This window comes from Microtus ochrogaster, linkage group LG4 (assembly GCF_000317375.1).
Source record: "Microtus ochrogaster isolate Prairie Vole_2 linkage group LG4, MicOch1.0, whole genome shotgun sequence".
In the NCBI taxonomy this organism is placed as follows: Eukaryota; Metazoa; Chordata; class Mammalia; order Rodentia; family Cricetidae; genus Microtus; species Microtus ochrogaster.
In genome coordinates this window covers 23,663,694-23,675,724 of record NC_022030.1, presented here as the reverse complement: position 1 = coordinate 23,675,724, position 12,031 = coordinate 23,663,694, and positions in this window count along the sequence as shown.

The window sequence follows — 12,031 nt, the reverse complement described above, 5'->3', positions numbered from 1 at the left end:
TTGCTTTTTGCAAGAAGCTTGAACCTAGGGCCTTACACATGCTAGGCAAGCATCCCGCCACTGAAGTCCAGCACAAGACCAGGGTTTTCTCATCCACGCATTCTTCGGCTATGATGCAAACCTTCTGCTTGTGCAACATCCAGCTGAACTGACTTGCATCATCACCGAGGGATTGGGGACGGGGAAAGCCAATGTGAACAGGAAGCTTGTTGCTCTAGAGTAGTGGTTCTCAACATTCCTAACGCTGAGACCCTTTAGTACATACAGTTCCTCATGTTGTGGTGATCCCAACCATAAAATTATTTTTGTTGCTGCTTCATAACTGTAGTTTTGCTACTGTCATGAATTGTAATGTAATCTGTGTTTTCAGGCAGCTGTAGGCGACCCCTTCTCTAGGAGGAAAACATATAGTCCTGACCCAGAAATCTCATAACGTTCATCAGCATCTGTGATCTGTGGCTAATGTGTGATCACTTTAAGATCAAACTCCAGCTCCCTCCCGTTATTGACACTTTATTTGTTTTTTTTTTTGTTTTTTTTTTTTTGGTTTTTCGAGACAGGGTTTCTCTGTGGCTTTGGAGCCTGTCCTGGAACTAGCTCTGTCGACCAGGCTGGTCTCGAACTCACAGAGATCCGCCTGCCTCTGCCTCCCGAGTGCTGGGATTAAAGGCGTGCGCCACCACCGCCCGGCTCCGTTATTGACACTTTATACCGACCAATTGATTTAGTCGCATGGAATATGTAGGAAGCTTTCCTTCCCTAACCCAACCTCTCCACCCCACCATACTCCTGTCATACATGCAAACAAACTTTATCGCCCCCAGTAACCTACTTTAATAATTTGAATCAAACACTTACGTCATTTACAGGACTAAGACTATGAATGCTATTCACAAGCACAAGGGGCGTGTGTGTGTGTGTGTGTGTGTGTGTGTGTGTGTTGGGAAAGAAAGGAAACTCCAAGTTTGACTGACCGTCCTGCCCATCTTTCAGACTACACTATTAAAGGCTCCAGTAATAATAATAATAAAAGACTGCTGGGAAACTGTTATTTTTCTGATACTTTGTTTTTTTCCTTAGTTTTACACTTTATGTTTTCCCATTTCCCCTTTACTATGCTTTAGTAATATTTTGGCTTTATTTTTATTTTCTAGTCTCTTATATTTGCCTAACTCCATTTATTCCTTTTTTGGTTTATTGTGCAACCAGATTTTTTTTAACATTGTGCTTTTTTGTCATTTACACCATTTTTCTCCATTCTTAATTGTAGTTCACAGCTTCTCTGTATTATTGTTGCCATTTGGTGTGCCATTGTGGTATGGCAGTTGGCACTAATCAGAGTTTATTACTGTATCCATGTATTGGTTCTGTAGTCGTTACAGTGATTTCATTCACTGAGCAGTAGTGGGAATTGTGCTGTCAAGAGAAGGCTGTGCACTGAGATCTCCAAACAAAGCTGAGAGATAGGCAAATCACAGCACAGAAACACACACAAAATCAAGACTATATGGCTCCTCCAAAGATCGTAATTCTTCAGCTGCTGAATCCAAAGAAACTAAAATGATTGAAATGCTAGACAAATAATTCAAAAGTATACTTGGAAAAATTATCAATGACTCAAGATTAAGGAAGTAATGAAAGAAGTTGCCAGGCAGTGGTGGCACATGCCTTTAATCCCAGCACTTGGGAGGCAGAGGCAGGTGGATCTCCGTGAATTCAAGGCCTGGTCTACAAGTGCTAGTTCCAGGACAGGCTCCAAAGCCACAGAAAAAAAACCCTGTCTTAGGGGGCGGGGAAGAAGAAGTAAGGAAATCAATGCAGGACCCGGAGAAAAAATTTGGTTGTTTTAATGAGAAAGTCAGCAATAGATGAAATTCAACATGAGAACTAAGCTTTTTAAGAAGAAAAGTGAACAGATGTACTGAGAATGAAAATCTCGGTAATTCTGGGCCTGGAGAAATTAGCTCAACAAACAGTTAAGAGTGTTCAGCTGGAATTTCCAGCTTGCTCCCGTGAAAACCTCATTCCTCTCTCTCCAAAACCCGCCCTCTCAGAGAATCTCCAACAAAGGTAAGGCTAAAAAGTTCAGTTCCTCATTCTTGGTGGCTATAGCAGCTCCTCCCTGAAGTAGCCAGCAATCCAAGTCCTCACCTAAAGCCTTCAGCTTTTGACCATACTTGGGCACAAACCCAGCTTGTGGTGGACACGTCATCACCCCTCACCTACAAGCTATATAATCTTCCTGCTTTAGTTTGAGTGTGTGACTTCTACCACCTTGATCTCTCGCATCGGATCTTGGGGGCTAGAGGACTCACTGGGAGTTACTTTGCTCAAAATAAACCTGTTCTTTTACCTTTTCAATTCTGCTTGATTCTCGGGGTACAGAAAACCTATTAAAGAGCATATGTGGCTCTTCCAAAGGAGACTCTGAGCTTGGGTTCATTCAGTTCCAGCACCCACAAACAGCTCACACTGCCTGACTCTAGCTCCAGGGGATCTGGTGCCATCTGCTGGTCTCTGTGAGCACCCACACACCTGCAGCACACTCACATAGATACATGCACATAAAAGTAATTTAAGCCAGGTGGTGGTGGAGCACGCCTTTAATTCCAGCACTCGGGAGGCAGAGGCAGGTGGATCTGAGAGTTCAAAAGCTAGCCTGGTCTACAGAGCGAGTTTCAGGACAGCAAGGACTGTTACACAGAGAAATCCTGTCTCAGAAAACAAAAAAAAAAAAATCAAATTAAAAGCCACAGGGGAAAGAAAGTATTACATATAAACAAGATAAAGCAGAAGAACAAATATCAGGGATGGCAGGGATGGAAGGCAAAATTGAGGTAATTCTAGTTTCAGACATCAATTTAAAAAAGTAAGAATCATCATAATTAAAGGAAACTGCTTTTTTAAAAAAAATAAATATTTTTAGAGTTATGTATTTTACCTATCTGAGTGTTTTACATGCATGTATGTTTGTGTGCCGTGTGTACTTGGTGCTTGTGGGGGTCAGAAGAGGGCATCAGATCCTCTCCGACTAGAGTTACGAATGGTTATAAGTCACCATGTGGTGATGGAAATCAAACCAGGGGCCTCTGGAAGAGCTTCGAGTGCTTTTAGCCACTGACTCATCTCTTCAGTCCAGAAACATTTTTAAAAGGAATATTTATCATTTCTAGGAGAGAGAAGGGGTGGGGGGTGTAGGTTAACAAAAACTAACGATATGTTGAAAAGCCTTAAGAAAAACACTACTATGTAAGCTTATTTAGAATCTGATTTTTTTTTTAAAAAAAGAAGGTATTTAAACAGAGATAACCTGCGTGGGTGAACAATGTTTCACCCAGAAAACATGGGCTATTAAATGTGAGGTATCCAGGTGTGGGATACCTCTCGACAAGTCATTTGTCAGGGAGGCCCCAGTACCCCCAAACAATACAGGCTATTGTGGTTGTTCTTGGCTGCCCACTGTAACTAGACAGTAAGACCCTGTTACTGCCAACACCACTCCTTGGTTGCCTGACAGAAATAAAGCCTGAACTGACCTGGAACCCTTCGTTCTTATGGTCAGCTTTCACAGCACCAGCAGGAATTCTGCAGGTCGCTGGGGAAGAAAGGTCAACTGGTCTGACACAGCAGTGGATCCTGCTGTAAGAGTGACCAGTCAGGCAAGCTGTGCCCACTGACACAACAGTGCTAGGCCTGTTAAGAGGGTAACCAACTGCTTTCTGATTAGATTTGAAGCCTGTTCCGAAGAAAGAAGTTTATGTCTATTTTACTGTAAACCTGGTCAAAAGCCCCTGGCTGGGTGTGCTAGAGAGATGGCCTGGTGATTAAGAGCACTGTCTGCTCTTCTAGAAGCCTCAGGTTTAATTCCCAGAACCCACATGCTGGCTCACAACCATCTGTAACTACAGTCCCAGGGACGCTGACACTCTCCTCTGACCTCAGCAGGCACTAGGCAAGCACATAGTGTATAGATGTACATGCAGGCTAACACCCATCTACAGAAGGTTTTTTAATAGCTGGAGAGGGCATAGGCCCTGGGAGACAACCTTCTACTGCTGTTTTGCTTATCCAACGTGGTTGCATCCTACAGGGCTCTGGGGACTTAGGCCTGACTGGGGCAATAAGGGAATGAAGAAAACACACAGACACAGACAGACAGACAGACAGACAGACAGACACACACACACACACACACACACACACACAGATCAGGTGGACTGCGCTCTCTGATGGAGAACTACAGCATCTCCAGAAGCTTGGCATATTTATTATATACAGTTGAACAGAGAGGTTGGGTTATTGCATACAGCTGAGCCAGGAGGCAGGGCCATCGCAAATAAACAAGGAATTGGAATTTACAGAATACAGCTGGTTTAGCTACTCCTGATAGGAGTAGCCTCTGTAGGGGAACAGTCTTCAGGCCACAAGCACCCAGGGAGAGAAAGCTATGGTGAACATGTTCTGCACACACTATCAACATCCATGCCTAGACCAGAGGAAGAAAGTTTTGCTGTCCCTCTGAGTCTCACCTGGCGGTGGGGACTGAAGTAACCGTTTTTTCCATGGATCCGAGTCCTTGACATGGCCGGCCTCACGTCAACAGCACAGATTCTCTCATTTCTCTGCTCCCCACAGGATGTGCTGTCAAAATTCCTTCTAAATACGTAGGCTTCCTCCCATAGCCTGGTGCTGCTCTCCACCCTGGTCAGAGCAGCTTCTGACCATAGCGGGTGGTGGTGATCGCAGAGACTCAAAACTGGTCAAAGTGTTGAAAATACTGGTCAGGGCCCACCCCTCTCGATGAGACATTCATATTACCTCCTCCAAGACTCACAGAGCATCATGGGAGAAGGGAGAGAAGGAATGTAAGAGCTGGGGGATGGACAGCCGTGCTGTGAAGTGCTGTCTTATGGAGACCATACGGCCATTGCAGTCATGACCTCAAACCAGCTATGGACACCTGCTTAAGGTGTGGCCCATCAGCATTCCATCATGGATGAGGAAAGGGTTCGCGAAGAGGGCTTTGGAGCTAATGGTGGCTGAGGGAGGGAAAGCTATTTTCATCAGTAGTGTAGCTACCAGTGAGCTGCCTGTGCAGCAGCAAATAACCCCCGCCCCCGCACCAACGTTCATGTGAGTAACTCTAGCTAAACTCAGTGGGACACAAAAACAAGCAAAACCAGAACAAAAGACATAAAAGTAGGGGGCAGACAGTTAAAAATATGGGAGGGTTCAGTGGGAGAGGGAGAGGCTGAGGAACGGAGGGCAATGGGGGTGTGACAATGAGCAAATTACATTAAGCACATGTATGAAATTGGCGTGAACACACACACTAGGAAAAATATAAAAGAAAAAAGAAACAGAATTTAAGCATAGTTTTTAAAATATTATAATAATGTATATACCATTGAAAAGTTTTCAACTTTAAAAATTTTCCTATGAGCCGGGCGGTGGTGGCGCACGCCTTTAATCCCAGCACTCGGGAGGCAGAGGCAGGCGGATCTCTGTGAGTTCGAGACCAGCCTGGTCTACAAGAGCTAGTTCCAGGACAGGCTCCAAAGCTACAGAGAAACCCTGTCTCGAAAAACCAAAAAAAAAAAAAAAAGAAAGTTCCAGGCCAGCCAGAGATAAAGGGTGAGAGCCTATGTTAAAAACAAAACAATAAAATAAAACAAAGTAAAAGTCATCGTATACACGGTAGAGTCTAGAGATGAAAGCTGTAGAAGAATCTACATCCTGCAGAGACAAGAAATAGGATTAAATTCAATGAATCAAAGGCTGGAACTCTGAAATCAAAATGTTATTTCAAACCACACCAAAAAAAAAAAAAAGAGCTAAAGATAACTTTTCAAAAGAGTAAAAGGGCAATTGTGTGAGTTAAGCCATCTTTTAGAGCAAGAAGTTATAATGTCTACCGATCTAAAAATGACGATATGGTGTTAGATTCGTGAGTTAACTGCCAAGAGAAGCCGAGACGACTTATCCTTCATGGGAGGTTTCGGGGGAGATGGATTCAGGAGGTAGTTTTCTTCATCAAAAATTCTGCTGTACTTCTATTTTAAAAATAATTTATGGGGGGGGGTTACATGGGAGGCTTTGGAGGGAGGAAAGGGAAAGGGAGAAGTGATGTAAATGCATTATAATCTCAAAAAACTATCTAAAAATTTACATGTGTAATATTGCAAAATTTTCCTTAGATGAGAAAAAGTTATGTTGAAATGTTTTTGTGCTGGGCGGGGGTGGAACACACCTTTAATCCCTGAGCTCGGGAAGCAGAGGTAGGCAGACCTCTGAGTTCAAGGTCAGCCTGGTCTACTAAGAGTGGCAGGACAGCCAGAGCTACCTGGTGAGACCTGTCTGGCGAACGAACAAAAGTTCTGACGAGCAGCGAGCGGCTGAGCTGCAGCACTGTTCATACCCTTCCCCCTTGCACGAAAGTCATCTCTACAGATTTGCTTCTGGGAACGTCTTTCTTGGCAACACACAGAAAAGAATGAATTGGGTGGAGTTGACTTTCTACATATTTGTAGTTTTTCTTTGATTCCTTCTAAATGCAAGAGATAAAGGGGGGAAGGAGGAGGACTGGTTGACTCACTTATTTAGGGGGGCATAGGACCTCACATGGTAGCCCCAGCTGGCCTCTACAGCCCAGAATAGCCCAGAATTCCTGGCAGTCCTCCCACGCACGGAAATTCCCGAGTGCATCGGGATTGCAGGCGTGAACCACCATGCCCAGCAGAGGAATGGGATTTAACATGACTTGAAATGACTTTGAAGGTTTGATGGGCTTGTGCTATGTAAACTCGAAATGGCATGGAAGCCTCTTCAAAGTGATGGAATTGGGGGATTTCCGGCAGCAACCCACACTCTGCTTTCAGAGAGATGAGAGGCTGGGTGGGGTGGTGAGCGGCAAAGGGGCTTTTGGAGGGCGGACGCCGACAAGTCGCTGCCGGTGCTGGCCTCACGGCTGTCTTCCAGCCTCCTCCCTCAGCACACTGAGTCCTTGGACCCACCCCTAAACGAAACACTTGTGCAGCATTCTATTCGTGAAGATATGGGTGTGCATTTGGAAGATCAAGACAGACCCACCTGTACAGGCATAAAAGCAGTAATAAATTAAGAAAAACTGCAAGTCACAGTAAAGTAAATGCAATAGAAATTCACTTGCGCTTTCCGTTTTCAAGGGAGAGAATGAGACAGGATCTTGCTCCATTGGGCCAGGCTGGTCTCCGATGCACAACCCTTCCCTAGGCAGTATAGTTGTGCACCCCCACACCCAGATCCATTTATGTCTTGCAAAATTGTACTTGCACGTACATAGTTTAAAAATAAATAGAATCTCATCTTTCATACAGAAAATGAGCCCCTCCCCACATACATTGTGTATGCATGTCTTTGGCTGAGAATCAAACCTAAGGCTTTAATCCTGTCTGTCAGGCAACCATCGGCCCAGCCTCCCTTTTTAAATTCTTTTAAAAATTTCCCTAAGATCTCTGAAGCATGTCCTGATGCCCACGAGTGTGAGTCTTCCAAGGACGCTCATTGTCCCTGCCTAGCAATGGGTGGGGTTGGGGCATGGCTCCCTATTTGCCTCTTGTTGTCCTGGAGGACTGAAGAGGCAGGGCCCTGCTTTGTCCTGTGCCATCCCTTGGATCTTCCAGGCCTCCCAAGGGAGCCTGGGGTAGGGGAAGAAAGGGGACACAATCATGGAAGGAAACTAAATTGCCGGCTCAGATCATCTCAGCTTCAAAAGGTGGATCCTAAAGACGGAAGCTGTTCCCTGGGAGAGAGCACTCGGGCTGCCCTGTCTTTGCCTGCCTGGATGCCCCTCAGATCCACATGGCTGCCCCTGCAAGGTTCACCCTGTCAGCCCCTCAGCCTCTCTAAGTGCTTCTGGCCACTCGCAAAGCAGTGCTTGCACTTCCCACCGTTGCTCCACCTTCCAGTTCTAGGGAAAGCACCGACATTTGCAGCCTGGAGCGGCCTGAGGACCGAGCAGAGCAGAACAAGGCTCGGGGTGTATGCATCCTGGGAGAATCCTGCAAGGAGATTAACGGAAGCGGCATGGCTAGGCTTTCATGCATCCTTGCATTTGTACGGTAACTATTAATTCATTTTTTTTCCTCCTCGCACCATATAAAATAGGGGCCATCGTAGCTAGCTCTGGAAAGCTCCCTGAAGGCAGTGGGGTTGGAGGCTTAGTCTCCAGCCTGCGGCTCTACAGGTGGTAGAAAGAACTACTAGGAAGAGGGGCTCGGCTGGGGGAAGCTAGGTCGTGGGCTGTGCCCTTGAAATATTGGGCCCTTCCTCTCTTACTTCACGGACATTAAGTGACAGGTTCCCTAACCACAAACTCCCACCCTGATACGCTGCTGCCACGGCAGTGTGATGGGACTAAGCACCGTGGATGGGCCTTCTTAAAGTGCCCCAATAAACCTTGACATCTCAAGAGCTAATTACTGGGGTCTTTCGTCAAGTGACTGGAAGCTAACCGACACAGAATCTCAGTGGGCTACAATGAGCCATAGACTTATGCATCAAGTTTTGTATACTTTTTTTCCTTTCTTTCTGAGAACAAAGACAGTCTCTGAAGAAAAGCCTTGAGACAAAATACAAAGTCAGCTGTCAAAAACCAACAGTGCCTCAGTCTTAGGCGTTTCTGCCCCCCATCATCAGCTTAGAGGCATTCTGGCTTCTAACCACTTGAAACACACAGCTGATGTGCCCAGAGCAACTTAACCTTGTTAGCTGTTGAATTTGGCAAAGCTCAGCAGTTGCTAGGACCATGTGAGCACAAACAAAATTCAGTTAAAGGCAGAGTCAAGTGCCCGACAATGAGTGCATCACATAGGACGTACCTTTGTAAGCCAAGTCCATTTTTTATAAGGTGGAATTATGTATATCAGCACAGGAGAGATGGTTCAGCAGTTGAGAGCACTGGGTAATTTTCCAGAGGACCCGGGTTTGATCCCAGGACCTACACAGCGGCTCATAACCCTTTGTAACTCCAGTTCTAAGGGACCCTATGCCCTCTTCTGGCCCGCTTTGGTAGGTACCAGACACATAGGTCATGTGCAGATAAACATGGAGGCAAAACACCCATACATCAAGCTGGGTAGTAGTGGCACACGCCTTTAACCATAGCTCTTGAGAGGCAGAGGCAGGCGGATCTCTGTGAGTTCGAGGCCAGCCTGGTCTACAGAGTGAGCTCCAGGACAGCCAGGGCTACACAGTGAAACCCTGTTTAGAGAAACAAAAAGCAAACAAATGAAAAGCAGCAATCAGCCATGATGGCACGCGCCTTGAGTGCCTGCTCTCAGGAGGCGCAGACAGTGAGCTCTCTGAGTTACAGTCCAGCCAAGGCTGCCGGCTGCCTCAAAACAACTCTAACACACAAAACCAAATGCAAACATTTCCAACAGCAAGGCTGGAGTATTACAAGATAATCAGTGTTTTACACTTAGGGGTTGTCACAGTAATTAATTTGGGAGACCGTTAGGCTAGAGAGTTCTGTATTCCTATGGAAGCAAACCAAGACTCAACTCAGGATTAACCACTATGTTCTAGGCTACCGTGTAACCCTCAACTAAGGCCTAACTGAAGACAAGTTTAGCCTATCAGATTAACCTAATTATTCAACCACCAAATAACCTCTCCCTAGGGACTTTCCAGGGAGGGTTTTCTTTACCATGTGTCTGTATGCACCTAACAAAGCCCCTCTCCAGGACACTATGGTGTCCTTCCCAATCACTGTTGTCACCTGGTGTTGAGTGATTCACGGTTATCCAATACTAGTTGTATGTCTGTCTTAGTTGCTTCACAGTGGCTGTGATAAAATATCCTGAGGAAAGCAACAGTTCAAATACAGACCATCAGGAAGACAGAGTCAAGGCGTCAGGATGGTGAAGCAGCTGGTCACACTGCATCCCCATGCCGGAGACAGAATGACGAATGATTGTGCACAACTCAGTTTCTCCCTGTGATACAGTCTGGGATGCCAGCCCAGGGAATGGTTCCACCCACAGTGGGCGGAGCTTCACATCTTGATTAACTGTGTGCCAGGGGGTGTGTGGGAAAGAAACTGGCGAAATGACCACTCTGTTTATTAGTGTGTGTGGGGAGGGGCAGGGGTTATTGTGGGCAGGACAGAGAGCATCCAGAGACATTTGGAAGTATCCAGGACAGAGCGAAGGGTGCACTCACACACTGAGACAATGGGGATGTTCTATTGGGAACTCACCAAGGCCAGCTGGCCTGGGTCTGAAAAAACCTGGGGTAAAACCAGACTCGCTGAACATAGCGGACAATGAGGACTACTGAGAACTCAAGAACAATGGCAATGGGTTTTTGATCCTACTGCACGTACTGGCTTTGTGGGAGCCTAGGCAGTTTGGATGCTCACCTTACTAGACCTGGATGGAGGTGGGTGGTCCTTGGACTTCCCACAGGGCAGGGAACCCTGATAGCTCTATGGGCTGACAAGGGAGGGGGACTTGATTGGGGGAGGGGGAGGGAAAATGGGAGGCGGTGGCTGGGAAGAGACAGAAATCTTTAATAAATAAATAAACGGAAAAAGAAAAAAAAAGACTGGATATGACCAAGTCTATCTACAAGAGATCTCAAAGAATGGGAGAGAGCAGTGGAGATAGCAAGAGATAGAGAATTTAGTGTGATGGTCTTAATGGTAAAAGCCTGGAGTCAGATATGGAGTAAATGCTGAAAGATCAGAGAAGTAAAGGAGCCAGCCACTAGAGAGACTTTTTACTTCTGAATCCTTAGACCAAAGGGGCGATCTTGTCTCCATGAATCCCTGTACTGAATGCCCCAACTCAATGCTCAGACTGAATGCTATGAGCTCCTGTCTCCTCCCACCTTATATTCCTCTCACTTATTTCCCCTTACCCCCATCCCATCCCACCCCCAAGATCCCCCAGGGTGAGTTCTAGAACCCTGGCCTCTATGGCTAACTAGTGGCTTAGCTTCACACTCTGATCTCCAGGCAAGCTTTATTTGTTAGATCACAACCAAAATATGACTCCAGAGAATAGCAAGGATAGCAGGAAAGCAAGAGAGAATAGTGAACTAGTTAGGGAAGAAGAGAAGAGCATGAGAGAGAAGAGCAAGGAGAGCATGGACAGGGGCGGGGGACAGAGAACAAATGGCTGTCTGAGAGGAGGGCAACCTGGGGAGGTGGAAGGACCAGAATGCTAGTGTGGATGCTTTGAGATGTATCACAAGGAGCCGCTGAGGAGGCCTGGAGGCCCGCATGGGCTCTGATACGCCGCCACAGGTATCTGTCAATGGAGAACCACTTCTTTCTGGAAGAGCAAGGGAAGTGAGTCCTTCTGGGGGACAGAAGTGTGTTTCCCAAGTTCCCGAGGACTTCTGGCTTTTATCTAACTGCCAGAAATCCTTGTATACATCAGTTTGAGCTCGTGTCTAGACATATAGACTGCCCGAGTCTAATTTGACTTTTTTGTTGGGACTGCCAAATCCCAAATAATGACACGGAGAATTATTATTAATTATGAAATCTTGACTGATAGTTTAGGCTTGTTTCTAGCTAGTTCTTATAACTTAAAATAACTCATATTTTTAAATATTCTTTTACATGGCTCAGTTACCATTGCTTTGTAATGCCCACGCTGCTTGCCCTGTATCCTGGCATCTCCCCTTCTTCTCAGTGTTCTCTCTGCCCCCAAAATTCTCCCTAGCTATTGGCCATTCAGCTTTTTATTAAATCAACCCGAGTGACACATCTCCACAGTGTACAAAAGGATTATTCCACAACACCCAAGACCTAACATTTCAACATCTTGTCGATGATAAGGCATGCTGTATTATTATCATTATTATTATTATTTGAAGTTGGGTCACTGTAGGCCTAGATCCTAGAGGGGCTGGAATATCAGAGACCATGAGGGGAACGACAGGAGATTTGGGAAATTCCATCAGAAACATCTAGTTCACTGACTGAACCTGAAGAGACAGGGAGCAATCACATTGGAGGAAAGAACACAGAGAGGAAGAA